Source organism: Pipistrellus hanaki, assembly GCF_964339955.1.
Source record: "Pipistrellus hanaki genome assembly, contig: scaffold_120, whole genome shotgun sequence".
Taxonomy (NCBI): Eukaryota; Metazoa; Chordata; class Mammalia; order Chiroptera; family Vespertilionidae; genus Pipistrellus; species Pipistrellus hanaki.
The window spans coordinates 22,342-27,043 of NW_028182217.1; the positions used below are offsets into that span (position 1 = coordinate 22,342).

Sequence of the window (4,702 nt, forward strand, 5' to 3'; positions counted from 1 at the left end):
GCACAGGCCCGGGTTGCGGGCTCCACCCCCAGCAGGGGGCGTGCAGGAGGCAGTTGGTCCAGGATTCACTCTCTTTGTAGATGTTTCTCTCTCTCTCTCTCTCTCTCTCTCTCTCTCTCTCTCTCTCTCTCTCTTTCTCTCTCTCTCTCCCTCTTCCTTCCTTTCTCTGAAATCCATACAAATGTATTTTTCACTAAAGAAATAAATGAAATTTTGGAAGATTTAGCTCAGCTGGTGTGGCTCAGTGGTTGAGTGTCGGCCTAGGAACCAGGAGGTCAGGGTTCGATTCCCGGTCCAGGGCACAGGCCCGGGTTGCGAGCTCCATCCCCAGGAGGCAAGGCCTGCGGTCTGTGGTCTCAAGGGTCCTGGGTTCGATTCCCGGTCCAGGGCACAGGCCCGGGTGGCGGGCTCCATCCCCAGTGGGGGGCGTGTGGGAGGCGGCCGGTCCAGGATCCTCTCTCCTCGTGGATGTCCCCCCTCCCTCCCTCCCCTTCCTCTCTGAGGTGAAGGACTGTGTCAGAAGGTCAATGAAGACGCTGCCCGGAGTGAGGGTGGGCTGGGTGCTGGCCGCAAGGTCTCATCCGAAAGCTCGACGGCGGATCAGTGCTGACGCCGCCTCCCTCACCGGCCGGCCACGCCGGGCCTGGACAGGGCACTGGCCTGGGCTGGGCCGCGTGTGCGTTCTGTGTGCTCCCGTGGGGCGTGGCTGAGCCGAGGCAGACCCGGTGGGGGACAGTCCGGAGGGAGGCAGGCCCAGCGCGGCTCAGGGCCTCCGGGGAGCCGATCGGTGGTGCTGGGGGCGGCGGGATTTCAGGGGGGGCCCTGGGGAGAGACGGAAACAGCTGTCAGTGCCTGTGTCCCCCTCACTCAGTCCCCCCGGACTCCGAAAGCTCAGACCCCCTCGTCGCCTCTCCCCCTGCCCGGGTCTCCCCACCCCATTCTTTGTTCCAGCAGGAGCTGCAGGAAAAGGGATCCCAGCTCCTTCCGGGGACCGGACACTTCCATCAGGGCCCCCCAAATTCCCCTTCCGGCTCCAACGTTTAAAACTGAACCAGTTTGCCGGGACCGGTTTGGCTCAGTGGATAGAGCGTCAGCCTGCGGACTGAAAGGTCCCGGGTTCGATTCCGGTCAAGGGCATGGACCTTGGTGGCGGGCACATCCCCAGTGGGGGGCGTGCAGGAGGCGGCTGATGGATGTTTCTAACTCTCTACCCCTCTTCCTTCTTCTCTGTGAAAAAATCAGTAAAATATATATTTTTTTAAAAATGTATTTTTTTTTTAAAGAAAAGTATAACTAATAAAGTTAAGGGCCAGTTCATCGGAGCATGGCATGGACGGGTAACTCCTGCTGCTGCTGCTGGCTTGGTGGCATGTAGGGCCGCGGCCACGTGAGGCGCTCAGTCACAGGACCGCCTAGACGGTCCCTGGGAAGGCGACACCTTTGAAGGCGCAGCCATGTCAGCACTCAGAGGACAATTCGTAGCTTTTGTCCAATTAAACGGAGCCGGGTGGGCTGGGTGTCCCTGGGAGACGGTCATCCCTCCTGCCTGTGCACCGAAGGAGCAAAAAGACTACCCCTTTACAATTGTCTTCCTCGATATCAGATTTAATGGGGAATTTATTTTTTTTCTTAAACTTTAAAAAAAATATATTTTTTCATTGATTTCAGAGAGGAAAGGAGAGGGACAGAGAGATAGAAACATCAGTAATGAATTGTAAATAACTCGCGATCCAAGAAAAACTTACAATAGAAATTAGAAACTAGAATTAAATCTATTCAATACATCATAAAAATTTATATTAAAATATACAAAAGTGCAACTAAACAGTGAAAGCAGGGTAATCCAATCCTTAAATGCATATTTTAGAAAATAACCAAGGCTGAAAAACTAAGTATCTTAGCGTCTGTATAAAACATTGATAACGAGGAATAAATTAAACCCAAAAGGGGTAAAAGGAATAAAAAGAACATGGCAGAATTCCATAATTTTAAAACAAATATGCAGTGTGGCAATAAAAATATATGTGTTAGGAAAAAGCAGAACAGTTCACAAATGACATAATTGTATAGAAAATTTGAAATCTCAGGAACTATTATACTATGTGGATTTAACAAAATTACTGGATACGAGGTCAAACTAATCGAATCAATTAAATTTCTAACGTTGCATATCAAAACAAGCAATCAGAAAATAAAAAATTTAAAGGACACTATTTATAATAAAAAATAGGTTACTTGGAATAAAATAAAATAAAAAAAGACTACCCCTTGACTCAGGACCCCTTGCTGTTTATTAACACAATCTGTCCTGAGGCGAGGTGGCTACAGACTACCCCTTGTCCCAGGACCCCTTGCTGTTTATTAAGACAATTTTCTGATGAGTCTCCCGTCCATTCGGGGTGGGGCCGCGGGGTCGCGGGCTCACCTGTGTGGTGGCAGCTGCCGCCGGCCGGCCGGTGTCATTGCGGGCACAGGCTTCCGGGACCCACCGCACGTGGTAGCCGCTGGGGCCGGGGTCTGCAACGGAGAACAGTTCGGGGTCATGTCCCACGCAGCCCCAGGTCGTGAGGCCCCCTCTCAGGAGCAGCGGCTTTGCAGGGGCATCAGCAGGACGGAGCAGCCCCGGCTGGTGCGGCTCAATGGTCAGAGCTTCTGGCTGCATGCCAAAGGGTCCCGGGTTCGAGTGCCGGCCAAGGGCACGTACACGTGTGGCAGGTTGGATCTCAGACACCGAAAGGGCGTCTGCAGGAGGCGACCAATGCACATGCCTCTCTCACATCCATGTCTCCCTCTCTCTCTCTCTCTCTCTCTCTCTCTCTCTCTCTCTCTCTCTCTCTCTTTCCTCCCGCCCCGTGCATTGTGTGTAAGAGTAAACAGAACAGCTGAAACCGGTGTGGCTCAGTGGATAGAGCATCGGCCTGCGGACTGAAGGGCATGGACCTTGGTTGCGGGCACATCCCCAGTGGGGGGCGTGCAGGAGGCAGCGGATGGATGTTTCTCTCTCATCGATGTTTCTGGCTCTCTATCGCTCTCAATAAAGAATAAAATAAAACAAGATAAAATAAGATAAAATAAAATAGAAGAAAGTAAAAAAAATTAAAAAATAATAAAATAAAATAAAATAAAAGTAAAGTGAAGGAAAATAAAATAATAAAATTAAGTTAAATTCAAAAGAAAAGAAAATAACAAAAGAAAAGAAAGCAAAAAAAGTTTAAAAAATAAAAGAAAACTAAATGAAATAATAAACTAAAACAAAATAAAAGATAAATTAACTAAAATAAAATAAAAGTAAAGTGAAAGAAAATAATAAAATTAAATTAAAAATAAAATAAAATAATAGAAAAAAAGAAAAGAAAGTAAAAAAGTTTTAAAATAAAAAAATAAAATAAACGAAAATAAAGTAAAAGAAAATAAATAAAATGACAAACTAAAATAAAATAAAAGATAAATAAACTAAAATAAAATAAAAGTAAAGTGAAGGAAAATAAAGTAATAAAGTTAAATTAAATTAAAAATAAGATAAAAAAGTAAAATAAAAGAATCCATGGAACAGATATGCCGGGTGAGGATGAATATGCCCGGTGAGGATGACAGGGAGAAAGGGGGCGCTGTGAGGAGCCCAGTGCATCCGCCCCGGTCTGACCCTCGGACCCTGACCCCGGGACCCGGAGCCGCGCCCGGAGCCGCCGCGCACCTGCCGACCTCCTCCAGGAGAGCGTGGCCTGCAGCCGGCCGTCCTGCAGGAAGGGGGCGCTGTTCGCCGCCCGGCGGGCCGGCCCGCGGCGCTGGGGGGCCGGGGGCTGCGGCCGCGTCTCCCCTTCGTCCCCGCTGCTCCCCGGCGGCTCCTCTGCGACCAAGGACAAGGGTCTGCGTCAGGGGCGGGCAAACTCAGAGTCCCCGGAGCCAGGCCGCCACCGGACAGCAGCTGAAATGTCTTCACAGAGACACACGGTTCAGACATAAGATTCTTCTCGTGCCTCTGAGGGCGGTTTGTGCTGATAAAGAGCCAGGGGCCCTGGGACACAGACTCGCCCGGCCGAACGCCTCTGAGGGTGGTTTGTGCTGATAAAGAGCCAGGGGCCCTGGGACACAGACTCACCGGTCCGAACGCCGGACAGTTTGTGCTGATAAAGAGCCAGGGGCCCTGGGACACAGACTCGCCCGGCCGAACGCCTCTGAGGGCGGTTTGTGCTGATAAAGAGCCAGGGGCCCTGAGACACAGACTCGCCCGGCCGAACGCCTCTGAGGACGGTTTGTGCTGATAAAGAGCCAGGGGCCCTGGGACACAGACTCACCGGGCCGAACGCCGGACAGTTTGTGCTGATAAAGAGCCAGGGGCCCTGGGACACAGACTCGCCCGGCCGAACGCCTCTGAGGGCGGTTTGTGCTGATAAAGAGCCAGGGGCCCTGAGACACAGACTCACCGGGCCGAACGCCTCTGAGGACGGTTTGTGCTGATAAAGGCCAGGGGCCCTGGGACACAGACTCGCCCGGCCGAACGCCTCTGAGGGCGGTTTGTGCTGATAAAGAGCCAGGGGCCCTGAGACACAGACTTGCCCAGGCCGTGGTGTTTTGTGGAAGAGCCACACTCCAGGGGCCAGAGAGCCACCTGTGGCTCGCCAGCTGCAGTTTGCCTGTCCCTCTCAATTCCTGTCTGTCAAGAATCAAGAAAAGAAAAGAAAAGAAAAGAAAAGAAAAGAAA

General features: G+C 51.1%; 1 long non-coding RNA gene across 1 annotated transcript; it reads right to left on the reverse strand.

Annotated features, from left to right (window-relative positions):
* Positions 1-714: 714 nt before the first annotated feature.
* LOC311616213 lies at positions 715-3,918 on the reverse strand. The gene is made up of 3 exons (XR_014793863.1): positions 3,695-3,918; positions 2,426-2,517; positions 715-822 (listed from the first exon to the last, which is right to left on the reverse strand). It is a non-coding gene; the product is annotated as an uncharacterized lncRNA (long non-coding RNA).
* Between the last annotated feature and the right edge of the window lie 784 nt (positions 3,919-4,702).